The following is an 11,101-nucleotide window of genomic DNA, read 5'->3' as shown; positions in this document are numbered from 1 at the left end:
AATAAATAAATTCAGTAACAAAGGTTGGGAATCATTTATTTCTAAATTTGGACTGACTCAGCTCATTAATACTCCGACAAGGATTGGTAAAAACAGTTCGTCAATCATTGATCACATCTATACCACAAGGAAAGATTTGATTACTGATATAATAGTGCCCGAGTATGCAATCAGCGATCACTACCCAGTGTCGTTTACGAGATCAACTAAAAGTAATCTTTTGAAAAAGAATAGACATGATACAATAATTTATAGATGTTTCAATAAATTTGACATATATTTATTTCAAAAAGATTTGGCAAGCTCACCGCTTGAAACAATTGATACAATAACAGACCCAAATGATGCCTTAGAGTTACTATATCACATATTGAATAACATACTTCTTAAGCATGCACCGATTAAGGAAAAAAGAATTAAGAAAGAAACTCAACCTGACTGGTTCACAGATGAAATAAAAGAGGCAATCTATCTAAGAGATTATTTTTACAAAAGTAAAGACCTCGACAATTACAAGAAAACTAGAAACAGAGTGTCGTATTTAAAACGGAAAAGTAAGAAAACATTTTACAATATTGCAGTAAAAAACAACAAAAGCCCAAGTTTCCTATGGAAAAGTCTAAAAGATATATCCAATACGGATAAATCTAATCAGGGAATAATTATTCCAAATACACTTTTAACAGAAAACAATGAAGTAGTTGACGGAGAACTTGATATAATAAATGCCCTAAACGAACATTTTATAAATATTTCAAATATAATTGAAAAAACAAAATTTGTCAGTGACAATTTTTCAAATTTAAAACATTATCTAGATGAAAAATTATCATTTCACAAATTTGAGATTGATTTCATTACTCCTTTGGAAGTAAAAAATATCATATCTAGAATTGACCTTAAAAAAGCTACTGGGATAGACGGAATAAGCCCAAAGATTCTACATGACTGCGGAGATTTCATAACTCCAGCCATCACATCTATAATAAATAAAAGCATACACAGTGGTGTTTTTCCCGATAAATTAAAAGATGCTTACGTTATTCCAATTTTAAAAAAAGGGAATAAGCAGAATCCAGGTAATTATAGACCTATCTCAATTTTACCTACCATATCAAAGATATTTGAAAGGCATATTGCTTCACAGTTGCAATTGTATTTCAAAAAGACAAATATATTACACACAAAACAATCAGGTTTTCGTCCTACACATTCATGCCACACTGCTTTAACACTTTTAATTGATACTTGGTTGAAAGATGTTGACAGTGGTAAATATGTAGGGTCCGTATTTCTCGATCTTCGAAAAGCATTCGATCTTGTCGACCATGAAATATTACTGCATAAACTAAAGCTTTATAACTTTACAGATAACTCACTGAAATTATTTGAATCATATCTGTCGAAAAGAACTCAGCTAGTTAAAATTAGAAATTTATATTCTAAAAAACTGTTTGTAAAATCTGGAGTTCCACAAGGCTCGATTTTAGGGCCCTTACTATTTATATTATATATAAATGATATGACACTTATTTCAGACACTATTAATATTGACATGTATGCTGACGATTCCACTGTGCATAAATCCGACACTGACATTTCAGTTATAGAGCAAGAGCTCCAAAGTAATCTTAGCCTCATTAACACATGGTGCAAAATTAATAATATGTCATTACATCCGGAAAAAACAAAATGTATGCTTCTAAGTACAAATTATAAAACGAAACAAGCAAGGAATCTTGAACTGTTTATCAATGGAACGATAATTGAAAATGTAACAAGTCAAAATATTCTTGGAATCTGTATAGATAATAATATAACGTGGCATGCACAAGTTTGCAATGTTGTGAATAAACTTAACTCAAAGGTTGCACTTTTAAAACGAATTTCGTACTTTTTGACCGATGAAATGAAGATGTTATATTATAATGCATATATTATATCAACCATGGACTATTGCAGTACTGTATGGGGGCTTGCCCGTAAATCAGATACTGATAAAATATATAATATACAAAAGAGGGCAATTCGTGTAATAACAAAAAATCGTATTGCAGGTAGCGTGTTTAAAAATCTGAATCTGCTCACTTTTGAAAACAGATGCAATTACCACATGGCTGTACTGGTTTTTAAATGTGACCATAACCTTGTACCAAAATATATGTCTGAATTATTATCTTTTGCTCATAACGATAGATATAATCTTCGTTCCTCGACTCGTAAAGATCTTTCTTTGTTAAAGCCCCGAACAAACTACTTGAAACAAACATTCTCATACAAAGCCACACATTTATGGAATTCCATTCCATCAAACATCAAACTTCAAGATAATCTGTTAACGTTTAAACGAAAAATTAACAACGTTACTAATACTGAGATTTTTTTTTTTATTATTATTTATCTATTTATTTATTCATTCTTTCCCCTCAAATCTTCATAAATTATCATGCGTTTTATGTCGTATAGGGTAGCTTTTAAACTTTATGATATTGATGGATGAATGTACATGTATGCAAAATGAATTACACTGATTTATTCTCCTGGTAAAATCATTTCAAATCGAGTTTGTTTTTAAAGTGTGTTTGTCGTTAAAATTGTGCTACTGATACTATTATTGTTGTAGATACTGTGTTTTAACATTTATGTAGAAGGCCATATTGGAAATAAGTTGTATGTTAACTATGACCCTAATATGTCACCTTCTTAAAATAGTTATTTTGATTTTATATATTATTATTTATGAAACTTAAACATCTGAGAGCTAAACATCAGGAACGCTTAACATAGGGAAGCTAAACATTAGGTACGCTAAAACATCAGGAAGTTAAGCATTCAGGGAAGCTAAATCAGGAAGCTAAAACATAAGAGAAGCTAAACATCAGGGACGTTAAAACATCAGTGAACGCTTATAAAATAAGAGAAGTAACATAGGAGCTATCTTAAAACATCAACGTAAAACATCAGAAGTATAATCATTGAACTCTAAAACATCAGAACTGTAAACATCAGGGACGCTAAAACTATCAGGAACGCTAAAACATCAGGAGCTAAAACAGTCAGGTACGCTAAAACATCAGGAACGCTAAAACATCAGGAACTTAAATCATTGGTAACGCTTAAAGTATCAGGAAGCTAAAACATAAGGGAAGCAAAACATCAGGAACGCTTAAAATCAGAATGCTAAACATCAGGACGCTAAACATCAGACGCTAAAACATCAGGAAACGCTAAAACATATGAACTGTAAACTTCATGGAAAGCTAAAATCAGGACGCAAATACATCAGGAACGCTTAAACATCAGGAACGCTTAAACATCAGAGAGCTAAAAATTCAGGAACGCTAAAACATCAGAGAAGCTTAAAATAGGAACGCTAAAAATCAGGAGCTTAAAACATAGGAGCTTAAACATCAGGAAGCTAAAACATCAGGAACGCTAAAACATCAGGGACGCTAAAACATCAGGAACGCTAAAACATCAGGACGCTAAAACATCAGGGACGCTAAAACATCAAGAAACATCGCTAAAACATCAGGTAAGCTTAATCATGGAAGCTAAAGGTATCAGGGACGCTAAAACATCAGGAAGCTAAAACATCAGGAACGTTAAACATCAGGAAAGCTAAAACATCAGGAACGCTAAAACATCAGGAACGCTAAAACAACTACTCAGGACGCTAAAACATCAGGAACGCTAAAACATCAGGAGCTAAAACATCAGGGACGCTAAAACATCAGGAACGCTAAAACATCAGGAAGCTAAACATCATGAAACGCTAAAATCAGGACGCAACTAAAACATCAGAGAAGCTAAAATCAGGAACGCTAAAACATCAGGAACGCTAAACATCAGGACGCTAAAACATCAGGAACGCTAAAACATCAGGAACTTAAATCATCTGGAAACGCTAAAGTATCAGGGACGCTAAAACATCAGGGAAGCCTAAAACATCAGGAACGCTAAACATCAGGAGAAGCTAAAACATCAGGAACGCTAAAACATCAGAGAAGCTACAACTAAATCAGGAAGCGCTGAAACATCAGGAAGCTAAACATCAGGAAGCTAAAACATCAGGCCTAAAACATAGGTACTAAAACATCAGGGAATACGCTAAAACATCAGGATACGCTAAAACATCAGGAACGCTTAAGCAAACATCAGGAACGCTAAAACATCAGGAACGCTAAAACATCGGAGCTAAACATCAGGACGCTAAAACATCAGAGTAAATCGACGTAAAATCAGGAAGCTAAAACTCAGGAACGCTAAACATCAGAGAGCTAAAACTCAGGAAGCTAAAACATCAGGAAGCTAAACAGGCTAAAACATCAGGAACGCTAAAACATCAGGAAGCTAAAACATCAGGAACGCTAAAACATCAGGAACGCTAAACATCAGGGACGCTAAAACATCAGGAACGCTAAAACATGAGACGAACGCTAAAACATCAGGGACGCTAAACATCAGGAACGCTAAAAACATCAGGAACGCTTAAACATCAGAAGCTAAAACATCAGGAACGCTAAAACATCAGGAACGCTAAAACATCAGAACGCTAAAACATCAGGAACGCTTAAAACATCAGGAACGCTAAAACATCAGGACGCTAAATAGGACGCTAAAACATCAGGGACGCTCATAAAACATCAGGAAGCTAAAAACATCAGGAAGCTTAAAACATCAGGAAGCTAAACCGGAGTAACATCAGGGCAAACAAATCAGGGACGCTAAAACATCAGGAACGCTAAAACATCAGGAACTTAAACATCAGGAACGCTAAAACATCAGGGACGCAAACATCAGGAAGCTAAAACATCAGGAACGCTAAAACATCAGAGAAGCTAAAAATCAGGACGCTAAAACATACAGGACGCAAAACATCAGACGCTAAAAACATCAGGGACGCTAAAACATCAGGACGCTAAAACATCAGGTAACTTAAAATCATGGGAACGCTAAATATCAGGGACGGTAAAACATCAGGGAAGCTAAAACATCAGGAACGCTGAAACATCAGGGAAACTTAAACATCAGAGAAGCTAAAACATCAGGAACGCTAAAACATCAGGGAAGCTAAAACATTAGGTACGCTAAAACATCAGGAACGTTAAAGCATCAGGGAAGCTAAAACATCAGGAACGCTAAAACATAAGAGAAGCTAAAACATCAGGGACGCTAAAACATCAGGAACGCTAAAACATAAGAGAAGCTAAAACATCAGGGAAGCTAAAAACATCAGGAACGCTAAAACATCAGAGAAGCTAAAACATCATGAACGCTAGAAAACATCAGGGACGCTAAAACAGCAGGAACGCTAAAACATCAGGACGCTATAACATCAGGGACGCTAAAACATCAGGAACGCTAAAACATCAGGTAACTTAAATCATTGGCAACGCTAAAGTATCAGGGACGCTAAAATATCAGGGAAGCTAAAACATCAGGAACGCTTAAACATCAGGAAAGCTAAAACATCAGGACGCTGAACATCAGGGACGCTAAAACATCAGGAACGCTTAAAACATCAGGAACGTTTAAACATCAGGAAAGCTAAACATCAGGACGCTAAATACATCAGGAACGCTAAAACATCAGGAACGCTAAACATCAGGAACGCTATAAACAATCAGGAACGCTAAAACATCAGAGAAGCTAAAAAATCAGGAACGCTAAAACATCAGGGAAGCTAAAACATCAGGTACGCTAAAACATCAGGAACGCTAAAGCATCAGGGAAGCTAAAACATCAGGAACGCTAAAACATAAGAGAAGCTAAAACATCAGGGACGCTAAAACATCAGGGAAGCTAAAACATGAGGTACGCTAAAACATCAGAGAAGCTAAAACATCAGGAACGCTGAAACATTAGGGACGCTAAAACATCAGGAACGCTAAAACATCGGGAACGCTTAAACATCAGGAAAGCTAAAACATCAGGGACGCAAATACATCAGGAACGCTTAAACATCAGGAACGCTAAAACATCAGAGAAGCTAAAAAATCAGGAACGCTAAAACATCAGAATAGCTAAAAAATCAGGAACGCTAAAACATCAGGAACGCCAAAACATCAGGACGCTAAAACATCAGGGACGCTAAAACATCAGGATCGCTAAAACATCAGGTAACTTAAATCATTGGGAACGCTAAAGTATCAGGGACGGTGAAACATCAGGGAAGATAAAACATCAGGAACGCTAAACATCAGGAAAGCTAAAACATCAGGAACGCTAAAACATCAGAGAAGCTAACACATCAGGAACGCTGAAACATCAGGGAAACTTAAACATCAGAGAAGCTAAAATATCAGTAACGCTAAAACATCAGGATCGCTAAAACATCAGGTAACTTAAATCATTGGGAACGCTAAAGTATCAGGGACGGTAAAACATCAGGGAAGCTAAAACGTCAGGAACGCTTAACATCAGGAAAGCTAAAACATCAGGAACGCTAAAACATCAGAGAAGCTAACACATCAGGAACGCTGAAACATCAGGGAAACTTAAACATCAGAGAAGCTAAAACATCAGGAACGCTAAAACATCAGGGAAGCTAAAACATTAGGTACGCTAAAACATCAGGAACGTTAAAGCATCAGGGAAGCTAAAACATCAGGAACGCTAAAACATAAGAGAAGCTAAAACATCAGGGACGCATAAACATCAGGAACGCTAAAACATAAGAGAAGCTAAAACATCAGGGAAGCTAAAACATCAGGAACGCTAAAACATCAGAGAAGCTAAAACATCATGAACGCTAAAACATAAGGAACGCTGAAACATCAGGGACGCTAAAACAGCAGGAACGCTAAAACATCAGGACGCTATAACATCAGGGACGCTAAAACATCAGGAACGCTAAAACATCAGGTAACTTAAATCATTGGCAACGCTAAAGTATCAGGGACGCTAAAACATCAGGGAAGCTAAAACATCAGGAACGCTTAAACATCAGGAAAGCTAAAACATCAGGGACGCTGAAACATCAGGGACGCTAAAACATCAGGAACGCTAAAACATCAGGAACGTTTAAACATCAGGAAAGCTAAAACATCAGGGACGCTAAAACATCAGAGAAGCTAAACATCAGGAACGCTAAACATCAGGAAACTTAAAACATCAGAGAAGCTAAAACATCAGGAACGCTAAAACATCAGGAAGCTAAAACATTAGGTACGCTAAAACATCAGGAACGTTAAAGCATCAGGAAGCTAAAACATCAGGACGCTAAACATAGAACTAAAACATCAGACGCAAAACTCAGGAACGCTAAAACATAAGAAGCTAAAACATCAGCAAGCTAAAAATCAGGAACGCTAAAACATCAGAGAAGCTAAAACATCATGAACGCTAAAACATCAGGAACGCTGAAACATCAGGGACGCTAAAACATCAGGAACGCTAAAACATCAGGAACGTTTAAACATCAGGAAAGCTAAAACATCAGGGACGCAAATACATCAGGAACGCTTAAACATCAGGAACGCTAAAACATCAGAGAAGCTAAAAAATCAGGAACGCTAAAACATCAGAGAAGCTAAAAAATCAGGAACGCTAAAACATCAGGGAAGCTAAAACATCAGGTACGCTAAAACATCAGGAACGCTAAAGCATCAGGGAAGCTAAAACATCAGGAACGCTAAAACATAAGAGAAGCTAAAACATCAGGGACGCTAAAACATCAGGGAAGCTAAAACATCAGGGAAGCTAAAACATCAGAGAAGCTAAAACATCAGGAACGCTGAAACATCAGTGACGCTTAAACATCAGGAACGCTAAAACATGAGGTACGCTAAAACATCAGAGAAGCTAAAACATCAGGAACGCTGAAACATCAGTGACGCTTAAACATCAGGAACGCTAAAACATCAGGACGCTAAAATATCAGGGACGCTAAAACATCAGGAACGCTAAAACATCAGGTAACTTAAATCATTGGGAACGCTAAAGTATCAGGGACGGTAAAACATCAGGGAAGCTAAAACATGAGGAACGCTTAAACATCAGGAAAGCTAAAACATCAGGGACGCTGAAACATCAGGGACGCTAAAACATCAGGGACGCAAATACATCAGGAACGCTTAAACATCAGGAACGCTAAAACATCAGAGAAGCTAAAAAATCAGGAACGCTAAAACATCAGAATAGCTAAAAAATCAGGAATGCTAAAATATAGGAACGCCAAAACTCAGGACGCTAAAACATCAGGGACGCTAAAACATCAGATCGCTAAAACATCAGGTAACTTAAATCATTGGAACGCTAAAGTATCAGGGACGGTAAAACATCAGGAAGCTAAAACATCAGGAACGCTAAACATCAGGAAAGCTAAAACATCAGGAACGCTAAAAGACCAGGGAAGCTAAAACATCAGGAACGCTAAAACATCAGGGAAGCTTAAACATCAGGGACGCTAAAACAAAAAAAAAAAAAAACAAAACATGGACAAAAAAAAAAAAAAACAGAATTAATAAAAAATAAACTAAATCAGGAACGCTAAAACATCAGGAACGCTAAAACATCGGGAACGCTTAAACATCAGGAAAGCTAAAACATCAGGGACGCAAATACATCAGGAACGCTTAAACATCAGGAACGCTAAAACATCAGAGAAGCTAAAACATCAGGAACGCTAAAACATCAGAATAGCTAAAAAATCAGGAACGCTAAAACATCAGGAACGCCAAAACATCAGGACGCTAAAACATCAGGGACGCTAAAACATCAGGATCGCTAAAACATCAGGTAACTTAAATCATTGGGAACGCTAAAGTATCAGGGACGGTAAAACATCAGGGAAGCTAAAACATCAGGAACGCTGAAACATCAGGGAAACTTAAACATCAGAGAAGCTAAAACATCAGGAACGCTAAAACATCAGGGAAGCTAAAACATTAGGTACGCTAAAACATCAGGAACGTTAAAGCAGCAGGGAAGCTAAAACATCAGGAACGCTAAAAATTAAGAGAAGCTAAAACATCAGGGACGCATAAACATCAGGAACGCTAAAACATAATAGAAGCTAAAACATCAGGGAAGCTAAACATCAGGAACGCTAAAATAATAAATAAACAATCACAAAGAGAAGCTAAAACATCAGGAACGCTAAACATCAGGGACGCTAAAACACAGGAACGCTAAAAACAGTATATCAGGACGCTAATTAACATACAGGGAAGCTAAAACATCAGGAACGCTTAAAACATCAGGTAAAGCTAAACATTCAGGACGCTGAAAATCAGGGACGCTAAAAATCAGGAACGCTAAAACATCAGGAACGTTTAAACATCAGGAAAGCTAAAAAGGACCAAATACATCAGGAACGCTAACTAGAACGCTAAACATCAGAGAGCTAAAAATCAGGAACGCTAAAACATCAGGAAGCTTAAAACATCAGGAACGCTAAACATCAGGGAAGCTAAAACATCAGGACGCTAAAACATCAGGAACGCTAAAGCATCAGGGAAGCTAAAACATCAGGAACGCTAAAACATAAGAGAAGCTAATACATCAGGGACGCTAAAACATCAGGGAAGCTAAAACATTAGGTACGCTAAAACATCAGGAACGTTAAAGCATCAGGGAAGCTAAAACATCAGGAACGCTAAAACATAAGAGAAGCTAAAACATCAGGGACGCATAAACATCAGGAACGCTAAAACATAAGAGAAGCTAAAACATTAGGTACGCTAAAACATCAGGAACGTTAAAGCATCAGGGAAGCTAAAACATCAGGAACGCTAAAACATAAGAGAAGCTAAAACATCAGGGACGCATAAACATCAGGAACGCTAAAACATAAGAGAAGCTAAAACATCAGGGAAGCTAAAACATCAGGAACGCTAAAACATCAGAGAAGCTAAAACATCATGAACGCTGAAACATCAGGGACGCTAAAACAGCAGGAACGCTAAAACATCAGGACGCTATAACATCAGGGACGCTAAAACATCAGGAACGCTAAAACATCAGGTAACTTAAATCATTGGCAACGCTAAAGTATCAGGGACGCTAAAATATCAGGGAAGCTAAAACATCAGGAACGCTTAAACATCAGGAAAGCTAAAACATCAGGGACGCTGAAACATCAGGGACGCTAAAACATCAGGAACGCTAAAACATCAGGAACGTTTAAACATCAGGAAAGCTAAAACATCAGGGACGCAAATACATCAGGAACGCTTAAACATCAGGAACGCTAAAAAATCAGAGAAGCTAAAAACAGACCTAAACAGAGAAGCTAAAAAATCAGGAACGCTAAAACATCAGGGAAGCTAAAACATCAGGTACGCTAAAACATCAGGAACGCTAAAGCATCAGGGACGCTAAAACATCAGGAACGCTAAAACATCAGGTAACTTAAATCATGGGCAACGCTAAAGTATCAGGGACGCTAAAACATAAGGGAAGCTAAAACATCAGGAACGCTTAAACATCAGGAAAGCTAAAACATCAGGGACGCTGAAACATCAGGGACGCTAAGACATCAGGAACGCTAAAACATCAGGAACGTTTAAACATCAGGAAAGCTAAAACATCAGGGACGCAAATACATCAGGAACGCTTAAACATCAGGAACGCTAAAACATCAGAGAAGCTAAAAAATCAGGAACGCTAAAACATCAGAGAAGCTAAAAAATCAGGAACGCTAAAACATCAGGGAAGCTAAAACATGAGGTACGCTAAAACATCAGAGAAGCTAAAACATCAGGAACGCTGATACATCAGGACGCTAAAACATCAGGGACGCTAAAACATCAGGAACACTAAAACATCAGGTAACTTAAATCATTGGGAACGCTAAAGTATCAGGGACGCTAAAACATCAGGGAAGCTAAAACATCAGGAACGCTTAAACATCAGGAAAGCTAAAACATCAGGGACGCTGAAACATCAGGGACGCTAAAACATCAGGAACGCTAAAACATCGGGAACGCTTAAACATCAGGAAAGCTAAAACATCAGGGACGCAAATACATCAGGAACGCTTAAACATCAGGAACGCTAAAACATCAGAGAAGCTAAAACATCAGGAACGCTAAAACATCAGAATAGCTAAAAAATCAGGAACGCTTAAACATCAGGAACGCTAAAACATCAGAGA

Source organism: Mercenaria mercenaria, chromosome 14 (genome assembly GCF_021730395.1).
Source record: "Mercenaria mercenaria strain notata chromosome 14, MADL_Memer_1, whole genome shotgun sequence".
NCBI lineage: Eukaryota > Metazoa > Mollusca > Bivalvia > Venerida > Veneridae > Mercenaria > Mercenaria mercenaria.
The sequence above is the reverse complement of the archived record's forward strand: the minus strand, read 5'-3'. Positions refer to the sequence as shown.